Here is an 18,068-nt window from a genome sequence, read left to right as displayed (position 1 = left end):
TCTACCAGAGATTACTAAGCTGCATTCTGTAGGTAAATAAAGAACTGAAAACTGAAATTTGAGGTGCTAATTTTATTTATGATAAACAAAAATGTCCATTACAACAAATCATCTTCCTTTATTTTTCATATTTCATTATCATTATAATAAGCTGTGCCCCCCCAAAAGAAAGAAGGAAAGGAGGAAAGAAGGAAAAGTTCTTTGAAATAACCAGGAGTAAAACAGTGTAGCTTGCTGTTTTCATCTCTTGATCAAGAAAAACATCTGAGGCTGATGAAGGGATCAGAAGATGCTGTAAAATTGTTGGAGTTTTACATGGAGTTGCCTAACTATTTTCATCAATGGGGAACCTGTTAACAGATTACAAATTAGATGTTAAAATTTGACAACACAAAAGTAGCTAAACAAGTGTCTTTGTTTCTAATTACCAAACTAATTCAAGAAGAAACATTTTGCTGGAGGCAGCATCAACGAAGCAGCCAAATTATATAATAAAGAAAAACCTCTGTCAGCCTAGGCTGGAGGAACCCTAGTTGTCAATGGATGGCTGAAGAATTTGAAATAAGTGTTAAGGACCAACTTCTATGGGAATATTGATGAATTATAACAATGCCAGCAAATTAGGTTTGCATGTGGTTGATCAAAGTTTCTGGTAGCTAATTTGAAGCAAAGGAATCAAAGGCAGGTGAAGTGAAAGCAATATCTGCATTCACCAGTGGTGGGTTCCAGGATCCCGTTCCAAACGGTACAATTGGATGGGCCCGGCGGCGTCCACATGGACGCACGCGCATGCATCTTAGTGCTTCCGCAATGCTCCAGCTGCTCAGCGTTGCATCACGCAGGCGCTGTACACGCCATGCGCGTGCTTGGAAGTGCCAAAGACTTAAAAGACCGGTAAGGAGCTCGGGCGAGTGGGTGGGCCTTCCGGAGCACCATACCGGAACGGTATCCAGTGCTCCAGGCAAGCTCCGGTACGCTTACCGCCTACAACCCACCACTGGTATTCACCCAAGAAAGAAAGGAAAGATTGGGGAGAAGATTAGGCTTCAAAGCTAAAGGGAAGGGAGCATGGAAGATTTCCTTTTTCATCAAGGCTATAATAATATGGAACCCAGTGCATCCTTGAGAAGAAAGTACTACCTGAATCCCTGAACGTCTTATTCTGGGTCCACACAGCGCATTGCACAACATTTGTAACAACATTTCTTCTTCTTTTTACAACCATAATCTGTCGAGCACTTGTTAGGCAGAGGACCAGAGCAATCGCAGATATCTATTGGGCACACCCCTGGCTTCTGTTTAACTGGACCTTCTAGAAATGGCAGAGGGGAAACAAGGGGAAAATGTAGTGGGATTATTACATTACATTATTAATTGTTATTAATTCACCATCACTCAAGGCAGTTTTATTTGGAACAGCTTACATCCTGCAACAATACTTCTAACACCATTGCATCAATTTCCATTCCACTTTAGCTTTTACTTTCCACATCCTCTCTCCTTCTTCAGGCCCTGGTACTTTTCCAGCTTTTCATACTCTTTCCTGGTGTTGCTGTCACTTGATGGTAAGAGCACTTGGGACTGTGACTTCTAGGTTGAGAGAGTCTCCCAAAATCTAGAAATGACATCAAAGTTGGGGGCAATATGTAAACCGCTTAGAGAGGGCTGTAAAGCATTGTGAAGCAGCATATAAGTCTATGTTCTATTGCTATTGCTCTCTCTCTCTCTCTCTCTCTCTCTCTCTCTCTCTCTCTCTCTCTCTCTCTCTCTCTCTCTGTGTGTGTTTGTGTGTGTGTGTGTGTGTGTGTGTACATGTAATTAGCAGACAAAAAAATCTCATCATTTTCAACCTCAAAGTTATTACCAAAGATTGTTGAATAAAAGCGTTGAACTCATTTTCCAGGAGACTAATAGCAATAGCACTTATACTTATCTACCGCTTTATGATGCTTTACAGCTGTCTCTAAGTGGTTTATAGTGTTAGCAAATTGCCCCCAACAGTCTGGGTCCTCATTTTACTGAGTCAAGCTTTAGCCTGGTGAGATTCAAATGGACAAATTGCAGCTAGCCGACAAAAGTAACATGCAGTACTGCATTCTAACCACTGCACCACCATGGCTAATGAAGAGACGACTTAGTTAACATCTGCATCCCACACTTTCAGTGGTACCTCAGAAAGGATTTCAATCTGCTGCTAGACTTACACCTCTTTGAGGGGAAACTCTGAACAATTCCTCCTTCCTAACTGAAGCCAGAACAATTGGAAAAAAAGTCATGGAAAATTATTTTAATATATGATAACTATTGCAAGTTTATTATATGCACAGAGAAAGATTCAATGCTACCCACTTTGGAGGAATAGTTGATAAAGTTGACAAGAAGCAACAGGAAATTTCCCCAGAGATATTGCTCAACATATTCTCAGTAGGATTCCTAATTCTACCTTTGTTTCAAAGGCCAATTCAATCCACTGAATTTTTCCAACTACATATTTCATTTTAACCTTATCAAAATGAATTGCAGTTTTCGCCAACCTCAAAGACCTGCAATATGTTATAGGTTAAAAAAGTGTCACAACAACCAATGTGAAGTTGGTTAAGTAATTAATTTCAACTTTAGAGTTTTTTTTAATCATTCTTATATCTTTTCCAGTGTTACAAAATTAATATAATGTGCACCTTCAACTTATTGAGAGAAAATGGAGATTATAGTTGAAAAAGGTTGCCATCTAGAGATGCAGGTAATATCTCTATCTCTATTGCTATAGTTATATCATCTACTGTATATCAACTATATCTATCTCAAGGTCCAAAGATTGATTGAATAATTTCATCACTGCAGTTAATTTTATGAAGAGAATCTCCAACAAAATTTAAACATTTGCATTTCGGAAACTGCATTACAGTTTAACATATGTTATTATATTTTCCCTGATAATAATAGTAGTAAAAGCTATATAAATTTATATTCTATTAGCTCTATCAAATAGACAATTTAAAAGTAAAGACAAAAGCATAAAACTCAGTGAGGCTTCCTTCTCTTTCCTCCATCAACACCAAACAGCTGCTTTTTTGTCTCACCTGTTGGGAGGTCACTCCCGGTTGTGATGGGGAATCCCATCCAAAGAGCTAGAAGGCCCACAAGGAGAAAGGTGGTGAGCAGCTTCATGCTGTCCTCCAGATTCAGCAAACAAGTTAGAATGATCAAAAACTACTGCTGGGGGAAACAACATATGCACAGAAATGTAGTTAGGGTTACAGTTGCACAGAGCTGCTATCAGAGTTTTACCAAACTGTTTTATATGCTTCAGTTTTGTCTCCTCCCCCAGAAAGAAGCAATTATTTGCATTTTTGTTGAAACAGAAGCTAGGGTTACAACAGATAGCAACATTAGTAACTGCAATATTATGGGATAGTCCTCATCATGATCACCCTTTCCTGTATGCAAACTCTGATGGCCAACAAAAGGAGATGTCTTCTTTTTTTGTCCTTGACCTCTGTCTGGCAAGCAAAGTCTTAAAATCAAATATTTTATATATAACAATACAACAAGACCAGCATGCATGCATGCATGCATGTATGTATGTATGTATGTAGGTAGGTAGGTAGGTAGGTAGGTAGGTAGATAGAGATAGAGATACAGATACAGATACAGATAATAATAATAATAATAATAATAATAATAATAATAATAATAATTAATAATAATAATAATAATAATAATAATAATAATAATAATAATAATAATAATAATAATAATAATAATAATAATAATAATAATAATAATAATAAAATTTTATTTGTTAGCCGCACCCTCTCCCGAAGGACTCGGGGCGGCGTACAATAAAAACACATAAGTACAATTATGGACAATACATACACAAATGTAGACGTATACGTATGCATAGAGGAGGTAGACAAATGCATATTAAACAATTAAAATCACAATTTAAAATCCCTTAAATAAATTACAAAATTAAAACCCATCAGGAGCGATATGATCAAACTATGGTTGAGCCAGGCCAGCTACTTGGAATAGGTGGGTCTTGAGCTTTACACGGAAGGAGCGGAGGTCAGAGGTAGTCCTAATATCCGGGGGGAGGTCGTTCCACAGGGCTGGGCCCACCACAGAGAAGGCTCTGCTCCTAGGCGCCGCCCCTCGGCACTGTCTGGTGGAAGGCACCTGGAGAAGTCCCTCTCTGTGCGAGCGAATTGGTCGCAGGGATGTATGGGGCAGGATATGATCCCGCAAGTAGCTAGGTCCTGAGCCATGGAGCGCTTTAAAGATCGTTATCAGAACCTTGAAACGCACCCGATAGACCACAGGAAGCCAGTGCAGCTCGCGCAGGAAAGGTGTCACATGGGAGTACCTTGTACTCCCCATAATTACCCGCGCGTCCGCATTCTGGACCAACTGTAGTCTCCGAGTGCATTTCAAGGGAAGCCCCATGAAGAGAGCGTTACAGTAGTCCAGGCGAGACGTTACCAGTGCATGAGTGACTGTGCGTAAGGCGTCCCGGTCCAGTAGGGGGCGCAATTGGCGCACCAGGCGAACCTGGTGGAACGCCCCCCTTGCCACGGCTGTCACATGGTCATCCATGGACAGCCGGGCATCCAGGAGGACGCCCAAATTGCGCGCCCGCTCCACGGGGGCAAGTTGTACGCCCCCGATGGCCAGGGATGGAATTAACTGGCTAAACCGGTGGGCCTGAACCCACAGCACTCCGTCTTGGAGGGGTTGAGCTTGAGTCGGTTGTCATCCATCCAGACCCGTACGGCTTCCACACACCGGGACATCACTTCGACGGCCTCGTTGGGGTGGTTTGGGGTGGAAAAGTACAGCTGAGTATCATCAGCATACAGATGATATCCCACCCCGAAACCACGGATGATCTCACCCAGCGGCTTCATGTATGTGTTGAACAGGAGAGGCGAGAGGACCGACCCCTGTGGCACCCCACAAGTAAGGGGGCTTAGGGTCGACCTCTGCTCCCCTGCCAACACACGTTGCGTCCGGCCGGAAAGGTAGGAGCCGAACCACCGCAACACGGTGCCCCGGACCCCCAACCCCTCCAGTCGGTGCAACAGGATACCATGGTCGATGGTATCAAAAGCCGCCGAGAGGTCTAATAGGACCAGGATAGAGGAACAACCCCTATCTCTGGCCCTCCAGAGATCATCCACCAATGCGACCAAGGCTGTCTCAGTGCTGTGCCCGGGGCGAAAGCCGGACTGGCGCGGGTCTAGATAATCATTTTCCTCCAGATGTCGTGGAAACTGATAAGCCACCACACTCTCTACAACCTTCGCCAAAAAGGGAAGGTTGGAGACAGGACGATAATTGGCCAGCTCCGTAGGGTCCAGGGAAGGCTTCTTGAGCAAGGGTCTCACCACCGCCTCTTTCAAGGCGGCCGGGAGAGACCCCTCACTCAACGAAGCGTTCACTAGGCCCAGGAGCCAGTCACGTGTGACCTCCCAGGATGCCAGTACAAGCCAGGAGGGGCACGGGTCCAGTAAACATGTGGTAGGTCGCAGTCGTCCACGTATTCTGTCCAAATCCTCGATGGCAACCAAGTCAAACTCCTCCCAGATTGATTCTTCAAGACTCGCCACGGACGTCTCCACTGGACTACTGAAGGGGACCCAATCCTTCCGGATTTGAGCGATTTTATCCTGCAGATATTTCCCAAATTCCTCTGCCCTACCCTGTAGAGGGGCCTCCCGCGGCCTCTGAAACAGGAGGGAGCGGGACACCCGAAACAGGGCGGCAGGGCGGTTCTCTGCGGATGCAATGAGAGCGGCACAATATTGACGTTTGGCCGCTCTCAATGCCACAAGGTACTTCCTTAAGTGGGCTTGTACCTGTGTTCGGTCAAATTCGGAACGGGAGGATCTCCAACGACTCTCTAGGCATCTCTTGCGGCACTTCATCACCCTTAGCTCCTCGGTAAACCAAGGGGCCAGGGTGGATCGTTGCCGCCGGAGAGGCCGCAAAGGCGCCACCCGGTTCAGGGCCTCAGTAGTCGCATTGTTCCACGCGACCACCAGGTCCTCTACCCGAGGGCGGGTCAGGGCTACAGAAGGTGGCCCAAGCTCCATCTGGAACCTATCCGGTTTCATCAGGCGCCTGGGGCGGAACCATCTAGTGTTTTCCGGTTCCGCCTCCCCGCAGCGGGGGGTAGCACCAGGGAAGTCAAGTCGGAGGAGTGAGTGATCTGACCATGACAGGGGAGTGATGGTTAAGTCCCCTCCTCCCAGATCACTCAACCACTGGCCAGAGACAAAAACAAGGTCCAAGGTGTGACCTCCCTCGTGTGTCGGGCCCTGAATCAATTGAGTCAGGTCCATGGCTGTCATGGAAGCCATGAACTCCCGAACCCCCTCGGATGCTTCTCCCACCGATGGCAGGTTAAAGTCCCCCATTACTAAAAGTTTGGGGGTCTCAACCGCCACTGATGCGATCAGTTCGAGGAGTTCAGGCAGGGCCGCTGATGTATAGTGAGGAGCCAGGTATACTATCAGCAGGCCCAACTGTCTCCCAGGGCCCCATTTCACAACAAGGGATTCACACCCGGACGTCTGTGGCACAGTGGACTCACTCGGCTCTAAATCCTCCCGAATAATCGCTGCTACCCCACCGCCCCTTCCCTGGGCCCGGGGCTGGTGAAATGCTCGGTAACCTGGTGGGCACATTTCCACGAGGGGTAAACCTCCCTCTGGCCCAACCAGGTCTCCGTTATTCCTGCGAGGTCCGGCTCCCCCTCCAAAATTAGATCGTAAATGAGGGGGGCCTTATTAACAACGGACCTCGCATTGCATAACAACAGCCTCAGGCCCTGGGTCTGCAGCTCCTGACCACCTAGAACGCGGGTGTTGGTACAAGCGACCGGGTGTAACCAGCACCCACGGTCTCCCAACCGACTGCGAGATCTTAATCTGTCCTCGTATATGCCCCTCCCTGCGACCGTTGGAATCAAGGAGCCCTGTATTGGAACGATATCCTCCCCCTCCTCCTCCCTTCCACTCCTTCTGCTCGTGACCACACCTGGTGACCTGGCTCTGTCATCGCTCCTGACCTGACCCACCCGCCCCCCAACCCCAGAACCCCTACGAGTTTTGAAAAGACATTTAACTAAAAAACCCCTAAGTCTCCGCTTCCTCCACCTCTCGAGATTAATAAATCCATCATCAAGGTGGGCCCTCGAGAGGGCGGAGGGCCACACCTGCGAGAGGGGGGACTCCCGCAGTAGGATTAGGTCTGACCTTAGATACATATGATATTAAAAAGTTCGTCAGGGCCTAGGGTCTGTGCTGAAGATGTTTCGGCCACAATGCCATGGTCCAGTATAATTTGGAAAAGCCAGGGCTCCAGTGCGAAAAAGAATTGTCCAATCCTAGATGGGGGTGGTGGTGGTGGTGGTAGGCTGGTCGGATGGCAATCGGTAAGTGGGGGCCAGTGGATGGTCAATGGTGGATGGCGAGGGGTGGTTAGACTATTGTTGGAATGGGCAGGGGGCAGATGGTCAGTCAAGCAGTAAGTCATAGAAGATAGGGAGGTAATCCTCTAGGGCGCACACAGATGGTAAACAGGGGCAAGTTGTTAATAAATAGACAGCAGGGGGGTAGGTGGTTACAGTCAAGGAGGCAGCTGGCAGGAGGTGGATAACTCCTCTGCCAAGCCTGAAGTTGGAGCCTCCTGCCAGTCCCCAACAAGCCCCCCCCCGGTCTCTGAACAGCCTCCTGAGTCACAGCCCTCCTCCTACCAGGCCTTCGGCATTTAATTCCTGCCATGGCCTGCATCTTCGGTCTAGGCACCCAAACCACCATTCCAAACCCCAACGCCGCTCCTACCGGCCTCCAGCCTCCAGCCTTCCTGCTTGGCCTACCCGCTCGGCCTTCGCCGGCCTCCAGAGTCCTCCAGAGTCCCGTCCGGCCTCCAGCCTTCTCCTGTTCGGCCTACATGATTTCCACGCCTCTCACAGTTAGCAGCAGGCCGGGGGATTCGGCGTTCGGCGTTTCCAGCTGTCGCTGCCGTCGCTTGGGTCCCCGCCGCTCCAGAGTCGCCTTCTCCACCCTCCGCCGCCTCAGGCCTCGGCCCCAAGTCGGTCCCAAGTCACAAGCCTCCAATTCCAGCTCCGCCGACACCAGCACGCCCCCGCACACTCCAGACGCCATTTCCCAGCCTTACGCCGCTCCTCCAATCTCCTCCGATCTCAAACAGCGTCTCAGGCCGGCGTCTCCCATCGGCTGCTCACCAGCCCGTTCTTCATGCTTTTCCTGATCGTCGGGCTACCCTGGGAGACCCGCTCGGGTCGTAAAAAGATCCAGGGTAGCTAGTTGCTGGACACCCGGTCCCCATGGTGGAAAAGGGGACCAGCAGCACCCCTGCTCCCTAGAAAGAGCCCCGCGGATCTATGGAGCTCTATGGCAGACCGCCATTTCCTCCAGGAAGCTCCTCCTCCTCCAGATACAGATACAGATATATAGATATAGTGTCACAATCCCTGGTATGCCCAAATATGGGAGGGAGCATACTGCTTCCCTTTTCTGTCTTTAATTCACCCTAGGAGCCATCCAGGCAGAAAGCCATTTTTTATGTTGCCTTTGTTACATTTGTTTTGCATTTGTGCTGTTAAAGAAATAAAGGGAGACTCCCTTTATTTATTTATCAGCAGAAATGACACACACACACACACACACACACACACACACATTGAACCTTTTTGATCAAGGTAGTCATTCAAACTTTCATATATAGTGGCCTTGTAAAATGTCTGCTTCTTTCATTTCCTGATCTGCCATGTGACTCAAGAGCCAAGATTTATTTAATTTATTTCCTGATTCCAGCAATTGGTTTTAATCTGGCTCCTTCAATTCTATGATCACGGTAATCTGCAGATCACACCATATGTTCATAGGTGGAAATTTGAAAAGTACATCACAGTTGATTCCATCTGAATGCTAGCAATCTTTCTTTCTTTTAGTAATAATTTTGCAATGGTAATTGAAGACAGCAACCCCAGAGGATTTTCTTATTCATTGTTCAATATGTTGATTGGAAAGTGTAATCCAGATAAAGAAGGGAGGGAGCAAGGAGGGAGGTGGAATTTCCTATTCGTCCATCAACTTCCTCCAACATAATAGCGTGATACTCATTCATTGGGGCACCAAGCCAACTGGCTGAGGCAAGTCTTCTGATTCTTACAGAACATTAGGATGGTGGAGGCAGATCCTATCTTGTCAGGGAAGATGCTCCCAAGGGCTGTCATGACAGAGAAGAGTCTTCTCTTGGATCCCATGAGGAATGTTACCAAATGATGCCCACAAATGATGGTGTGCATGCCCACAGAGAATCTGTCAAAGAAATGACCACGAGGAATGTTACCAAAGTATGCCAACTGGCCAAGACTTTGCTGTACCTTCAGCAAGGAAGAGAATGTTGCTGAACCAAAAAACTAGGGCAGTGGAATTCTGCAAGTGGTAGATGATCCTTGAAACTTCAGCCACATGTATATAATCTCCAATGAGCCTGGATGCCCCTCCCCATCTTTTAACAGCATTTATTATTTATTATTATTGTTCTCATTTTTGTTTCATTCTAATATGTACCAATAATAATGTTTGTAAGCCGACCAGAGACATCTGTGACGAGATGCACAGTAAATTTAACAGACGGACAGACAGACAGATAGATAGAGAGATAGAGAGATAGAGAGATAGAGAGATAGAGAGGTAGAGAGATAGAGAGATAGAGAGATAGATATAAACAACCTGTTAGCTTGGCTTGACTTTGGGATATTGAGGCACCAAATGGCTATTGTTTCTTATTAGGTCTCTTGACAGTTTGTGGTTAACTGACACTTTCTTGAAACTGAAATGTGGTAGGTTATTTCACATCCATGCCACCTGCAATATCCTGTTACCTTTCCCATTCAACATCTCAAGCAAAGCAGTTCTTGTCTTCTTCTGATGGGCGGTCCAGTTAACAAAACTTCCTGATCCCGAGGTGATATCAGGTGATATCAGGTTTAGAAAAGTTATATTATATTAGAAGAGAATCAGGAACATCTAATCTGGGGAAAAACTGATTGAAAGGAGGGACCAAATGTGGAGGCATATGTGATTGCCATTGTGGAGGACTTTATCTATAGCTTATGTGCAGTGATGGGATTCAAATAATTTTACAATCGGTTCTCTGCCCTAATGATATCTTCCAACAATCAGTTCACAAAACTGCTCAGAAAGTTAACAACTGGCTCTCCCAAAGTGGTGTGAAATGGCTGAATCCCACCACTGCTTACGTGGTTGGAGTGCACCTTTCCTTGTTGTTTTAGATCTCTTAAGGACTTTTGATAATATCAGTTCTAGTATAATTTGGGAATTCAGGGCACAGTATTACAATTATCTATTTATAAATGTGATTCTTTTTCCCACCCAACCCTTAGCTTTTCCTTCTTTGAGGTAGGGAAATGTGAGAATAACATCACAGTTTAACTGAGTACTATTCTGTCATGGTTGTATTGTCTTTTTCTTTTAAAAATTGTAAATTAAAAATGGCCAAGATGGTATTCTGCAGTCAAATAAAGGAAGAATTGAAAAGTGAAATTTGCAAAAGTGACTTTATTTATGATAGAGATGTAATCATTTGCATTGTAATAAAAACACATATAGTTTTATTCATTTTTCATTATCCACTGATCATCCATTGAAAATATGTATAGAATAGCAAGCTGTAAGACAGAAAGTGAGACATTCAGCAAAACAGACAGAAAGAAAAGTTCCCTGAAACAACAAGGAGTAAAGGAATGTGGCAGATATCTTGCTCTTTTCATCTCTTGTTCAAGAGACATTTTTGAGGCTTATGACGGGATCAGAAAGATGCTGAAATATTGTTGAATACTTTGAACCATCAAGCCACTCCCATTAACCGGGAAACCTGTTAGGGATTAGAAATGACATGTTAAAAATTAAGTAAACAACACTCCAGAAGTCACTACATGAGCATCATATTTGTAACAACCAAACTAGTCTCAAGAGTATAGTACACATTTTACTGAAGAAGTTGTTAAAGAAGATGATACAATAAAAATGTCTGTCAAGTTGAATTGGAGGATTCTAGTTGTAAATAGCTTGCTGAAGAATTTAAATTAAGAGTCAAGGATGGCCTTTATGTTGGAATTTTAGTGAATTATAACAATGTCAACAAATTAGGTTGTGCAGTACCCACAGAGTTCATCCCAAGGAGGGGGAAGCAGAGGCAGGTGAGGTGAAAGCAATAGCTATATTTTCCACAGAAAAAAAGTAAAGAATGTGGGCAAGATGAGGCTAGAAAGCCAAAGTGAAAGAAAGATGGTGGCTATCATAAAGAAGATGAATCAAGAGTGTCCTTAAGACACTTGCATATAAAGTACTATCTGAGTCTCAGAACTTCTTACTTTGGATCTACACATTCCTTTACACAACAATTGTAACAACACTTCTTCCTTCCTTTGCATTCATTATCTCTCCGGCACTTATAAACTGTAGGAAGAATGCATCTGCAACGATCGAGTTCACACTTCCCCGGCTTCTCTGGACTCTGCTTGTCTGCAATAGAGAAGGATAAAGCAGTACAACAGTAGTTAACCTTAAAATATAACATATGAGTAGTAGTCACTTATCAACTGCTTTGTTTAGTGACTAAGCACAGTTACTATTATGATGAAGAAATAATAACCAAGCTCTGCATTTATGATCTTTGCAGGTTTGTAAAACAGGGGAAAGCTGATGGACAATCCCTGTTGCATTCAGTGACTGCTTTGTTTATCAAGACAGTTGTTAAAAGAGGATTACTTCCATTAGGTACACATAATTAGCACCCCCAAACCAACATTATCAATGGCAAAATTAGTAAAGTTTTTTAAAAAAATATGAGCTCTGCTCATTTTCTGGGAGACTAACAAAGAGGAAGTTAATTATCTTCTTTGTTTATTGCACATTTTCAGAGCTACCTCAAGGAAGATTTCTGAAAAGGGAAGCTTTGAACAATGTCTCAGGAAGGGGTTCCTGTGGTACACTACTGTTTTGTTCATTGAACACCTTGGTTTTATTTGGAATGCAATTTTTTTCTTTGATACTTAGAAAGCATTTCTGGCCACAATCAGCACTGACCAAGCAGGAAATTTTGTCCCAGCGATTGTTCAAGACATTCTCTTTGGAATTCCTCACCCTACCTTCCTTTCAAAGGCCAATCCAATCCACTCACTTTTTCAGGCTTCCGACTTAAATCTATGCTAACAAAATGCAGAGGGAGATGGCTGAATGACATGACCTCTTGCTATCCATGGGTGAAAGTGGCTTTTTACTTTATGCTTCATCAGCTTATATCAACACAGCCATTTAGTCTTCATTCTTCAGCAATTTAACCTGTTCTTCATTCTCTTCTCACCTCATGAAACATTTACAGACTCTGACAAAGTGAGCTGAATTGTAATTTTCTCCAACCTGAATAGCCTTCAATGCACTAGATATAAAAAAGGTGCTCGGAACAACATTTGTGGAGTAAGTTAAGTAATCAATCTCGGTATTTCATTTTTTTCATTTCTATTTAATTCCTTTCAAATATTGTAAAATTAATATAGAATATTTTTATACTGAAAATGTTCAATATAAATGTAAATCTCCCACTTATTGAAAGAAAATAGAGACGTTTGAAAATGTTGCCATCTACAGATGCAGCCAAGATGTATAGTATGGATACATTGAGTGTGAAAACCCCAACATACCGTGAGTTGAACTGATGTGTGTTAATTCGAATTCTATTGGACAAATGGAAACACTCTGAAGGTTTTTCCCACAGAGATATTGCTCAATATATTCTCAGTAAGATTCCTAATTCTACCTTTGTTTCAAAGGCTCATTCAATCCACTAACTTTTTCAGGCTTCCAACTGCATATTTCATTTAGACCTTGTCTGATGCAACACCTTAAAGCCTTAACAAAATGAATTGCATTTTTCTCCAACCTCAAAGGTCTGCAATATGTTATAGGCTAAAAAAAAAGGTTTCAAAACTCTTTTATGAAGTTGATTAAGTAATCAATGTCATGATACATTTTTTAGCATTCTTTACAATTCTTATTTCTTTTCAAGTGCTCTAAAATTAATATAGGCTGATTAGAAATGTGCACCTTCAACTTATTTAGAGAAAATGGAGATTATAGTTTAAAAGGTTGCTATCTAGAGATGCAGGGATTATCTCTAGCATGGAGTACCTTGAGTTTGAAATTTCTGGTATATATAAATAACTGACATATACAGTATATAAAAGATGGCAACCTTTCCTTTCAAATATCATCTCAATTTCCCCTCAATAAGGTACACACACACACACACACACACACACACACACAGACACAGGTCCAGTCTGAAGGTCTACAGTTTGGTTTCAACACTCCAATAAATTTTATGAAGAGCTTCTCCAACAAATTTAATTATTTGTATTTCTGAAACTGCATTACAGTTTAACATGTTATCATATTTTCCCTAATGATAATAGTAGTAAAATCTATATAAATTAATATTCTATCAGCTACATCAAATAGAAAATTTAAAAGTAAAGAGGAAGGAATAAAACTCAGTGAGGCTTCCTTCTCTTTCCTCCATCATCACCAAACAGCTACTTTTATGTCTCACCTGTTGGGAGGTCACTCCCGGTTGTGGTGGGGAATCCCATCCAAAGAGCTAGAAGGCCCACAAGGAGAAAGGTGGTGAGCAGCTTCATGCTGTCCTCCAGATTCAGCAAATGACTTAGAATGATCAAAAACTACTGCTGGGGGAAACAACATATGCACAGAAATGTAGTTAGGGCTACAGTTGCACAGAGCTGCTATCAGAGTTTTACCAAACTGGTTTATATGCTTCAGTTTTATCTCCTCCCCCAGAAAGAAGCAATTATTTGCATTTTTGTTGAAACAGAAGCTAGGGTTACAACATTAGTAGCAACATTAGTAACTGCAATATTATGGGATAGTCCTCATCATGATCACCCTTTCCTGTATGTAAACTCTGATGGCCAACAAAAGCAGATATCCTTTTTTTTGTCCTCGACTTCTGTCTGGCAAGCAGAGTCTTAACTTTATATATATATATATATATATATATATATATATATATATATATATATATATATATGTATATATGTATATATGTATATATGTATATATGTATATATGTATATATGTATATATGTATATATGTATATATGTATATATGTATATATGTATATATGTATATATGTATATATGTATATATGTATATATGTATATATGTATATATGTATATATGTATATATGTATATATGTATATATGTATATATGTATATATGTATATATGTATATATGTATATATGTATATATGTATATATGTATATATGTATATATGTATATATGTATATATGTATATATGTGTGTGTGTGTGTACGTGTGTACATATATATATATATATATATATATATATATATATATATATATATATATATATATATATATATATATATATATATATATATATATATATATGTTTTGTATTTGTGCTGATAAATAAAGGGAGACTTATTTATCAGCACAAATACAACACAAATATAAAAAGGCAACATTAAAAATAAAAATATGGGTTTCTGCCTGCATGGTTTTCTGTGATGAGCTGAAGGACAGAAAGAGGGAGGAGTGAGCTCCCTCCCATATTTGGGCATACCAGGGGTTGTAACACAAACACACACACACACACACACACACACACACACACACACACATGCATTTACCCTTCTGTTTGTTTGTCCTATGTATATTGCTGGGCAGATTTTGCATGGTATTTTGTAGACTCCTTGGTTTTCTAACTGGATTTTGTCTTTGGGGTTTCTTAAGATGTTGGCTATTTTTTGGTCAGTGGTGAAGGCTGTCCTCATATTGTGCTTGTGGAGAATTTTGCTGATTTTATCTGTGGTGCCTTTGATGTAAGGGAGGAGGGCGATGCCATTGTCCTGTTGTGTGTCTTGGTTTTTTTGCACGCATCACAGAACACAAGAATGCAGTAAGAAAAAAAGAAAAACTTCCTCCCTTTTCCAGCACCTTAAAGCTACAGGACATGAAATCAACTTTGAAGGAGCCAGGTTAATCTCCAAAACAGAACACCTCAACAAGAGAATAATTATGGAAGCCATCGAAATAGAGAAACACCCCCACAATATGAATAAACGTGATGATACCTCCCGCCTACCAAACATCTGGAAACCAGCCCTGGTGATACAACCACACAACCAATCATTCCACTTACTGAAACAAAGCCAGCACCCCATCCCCTCCCACCAAGATTTACAGAAAGACGGCAGCTCCGTTCCCATTTTAAGCCCAAGCTTGAAGATGGCAAGTGAGATCTTGCCGAAACATTGCAAAGACAATCTCAATCTTACACGGGAAAAGACCCGAATACAACAAAACCAGCATATATGCATATATATGCTGACCTTCCTCCCATATTTGGGCATACCAGGGGTTGTAACACAAATACATATATATGTATGTATGTATGCATGTATTTTTTTTGTATGCATGCATGCATGCATGTATGTATAAAAATAAATAAATTTTGTGCCTTTTTGTTCAAGGTAGTCATTCAAACTTTTATATATAGTGGCCTTGTAAAATGTCTACTTCTTTCATTTCCTCATCTGCCAAGACACTCAAGAGCCAAGATTTATTTAAATTATTTCCTGATTCCAGCAATTGGCTTTAATCTGACCCCTTCAATCCTATGATCATGGTAATCTGCAGTTCACACCCTGTTCCTAGGGTGAAATTTGAAAAGTACATCGCAGTTGATTCCATCTGAATGCTAGCAATTTTTCTTTCTTTTAATAATAATTTTGCAATGGTAATTGAGGACAGCAACCCCAGAGGTCAGAGGATTTTCTTACTTGTTGTTCAGTATGTTGATTGGAAAGTATAATCCAGATAAAGAAGGGAGGGAGCAAGGCGGGAGGTGGAATTTACTATTCTTCCATCAACCACCTCCAACATAATAGCGTGATACTCTTCCATTGGGGCCCCAAGCCAACTGGTTGAGCCAAGTCTTCTGACTCTTACAGAAGGTTAGGAGGGTGGAGGCAGATCCTACCTTGGCAGGGAAGATGCTCCCAAGGGCTGTCATGGCCGAGGAGAGTCTTCTTCTGGATCCCACCAGCTGGAATTCCTTGACTGGCAGGATCCACAACATGCCTCCTCTGCTGGCATGAGGGCATCAGGCCTGTCCATTTTGGGTGAGATGATTCCTCAAGTAACCTAGAACTATGCCATTCAGTGCTTTGTAATAATAACCAACACACTGAATTGCATTAGGTTGGTATAGGAAGGATGCATTTAATATTTGTAAAAGGAGTTAAAAGTGTCTGTTGAATTTCACATTTTTTAGTCCATGTGTTTGGACACAAGGGGGGATATTTTGTTTCACATACTCTTGCCATGCCTTCTGTAACTGAAGGACATGTATAGTTATTTGCCACTACAGCAAAATTAAAGTATTTCTAAAAAAACAGAATGACTACATCTTTGAAGCTTTCTCGCATGTACAGGGCATGGTGCTCTTACTTCAAAAGCTCAAAAAAATGCAAACTGGGTTGCAAAAAATCTTTGGATTCTTCTTCTGCATTCTTGGACACAATGCTAATTTGAAGGGCTATTGTCTTTAATCAGTGCTTTGTGCAGTGGTGGCTAACCTTTTCAGCACCAAGTGTCAAAACTAAAATGTCCGTGTGCATGTGGCGGCCAGCTGTTCTTTCAGGTTCCAGTGCATGCATGTGTGTTGACCATGCATGGTCTTCACATGAAGAGAGCAGCTGGCCAGTGCACATGCACAAACACCAGCTGGCTGCCACATCCATGTACACTGGATCAGCTGCCTGGCACGCATGTACGTGCTGAAACCCTGAAGAGCAACTGGTGATGGTTTGCATGTCCACAGAGAGGTTTGCCATCACTGGCTTAGTGGCTAAAAGAAACTGACTATCCCTTGAATCTGTCAAAGAAATAACCCTGAGGAATATTGCCAAATGATGACAACTGGCCAAGACTTTGCTGTACCTTCAGCAAGGAAGATAAAGTTGCTGAACCAAAAAACTAGGACCATGGAATACTGCATGTGACAGATGATCCTTGAAACTTCAGTCACATGTATGTAATCTCCAATGAGCCTGGATGCCCCCTCCCCATCTTTTAACATCATTTCTTACTTATTATTATTGTTCACATTTTTGTTTCTTTCTAATATGTACCAGATGTAATGTTTGTAAGCCGACCAGAGATATCTGTGACGAGATACACAGTAAATTTAACAGACAGACAGACAGACAGACAGACAGAGATAAATAGATAGATAGATAGATAGATAGTTAAATGGATGGATGGATAGATAGATAGATAGATAGATAGATAGATAGATAGATAGATAGATAGATATAAACAAACTATTAGCTTGGCTTGACTTTGGGATATTGAGGCACCAAATGGCTGTTGTTTTTTATTAGGTCTCTTGACAGTTTGTGGTTAACTGACACTTTTTTAAAACTGAAATGTGGTTAGGTTATTTCACATTCACACCATCAGCAATATCCTGTTACCTTTCCCATTCTTGTCTCCTACATTCTGATGGGTGGTTCAGTTGGAAGAACCAATCAACGAACTTAGGATCTGTCCACACTCCTTGTGGTTAATAGTTCCCATATTTAGTCTGGTAATAATATTCAGAATTCTTCAAACACAATCCAGTTTCAAATATAAACTTCACACAGAATATTAACAAACCTTCCTGATGCCGTGGATGCCGAAAAGAGGTGATATCAGTTTTAGAAAAGTTATATTATATTAGAAGAGAATCAGGAACATCTAATCTATGGAAAAACTGTGTGAAATGAGGGACAAAATGTGGAGGCATATGTGATTGCATTGTAGAGGACTTTATCTATAGCTTATGTGAACCGATTAACAACCTGTTCTCTGCCCTAATGATTTCTTACAATAATCAGTTCACCAAACTGCTCA

General features: G+C 42.2%; 1 long non-coding RNA gene across 1 annotated transcript; it reads right to left on the bottom strand.

Moving 5' to 3' along the window:
• Positions 1-236: 236 nt before the first annotated feature.
• On the bottom strand, positions 237-13,849 carry LOC309390251. Its single transcript, XR_014175095.1, has 3 exons — positions 13,672-13,849; positions 1,141-1,312; positions 237-350 (listed from the first exon to the last, which is right to left on the bottom strand). It is a non-coding gene; the product is annotated as an uncharacterized lncRNA (long non-coding RNA).
• Positions 13,850-18,068: the final 4,219 nt, after the last annotated feature.

The sequence above is a fragment of the Natrix helvetica genome (assembly GCF_964273705.1).
Source record: "Natrix helvetica genome assembly, chromosome: 3".
Taxonomy (NCBI): domain Eukaryota; kingdom Metazoa; phylum Chordata; class Lepidosauria; order Squamata; family Natricidae; genus Natrix; species Natrix helvetica.
The sequence above is the reverse complement of the archived record's forward strand: the minus strand, read 5'-3'. Positions and strand labels throughout refer to the sequence as shown.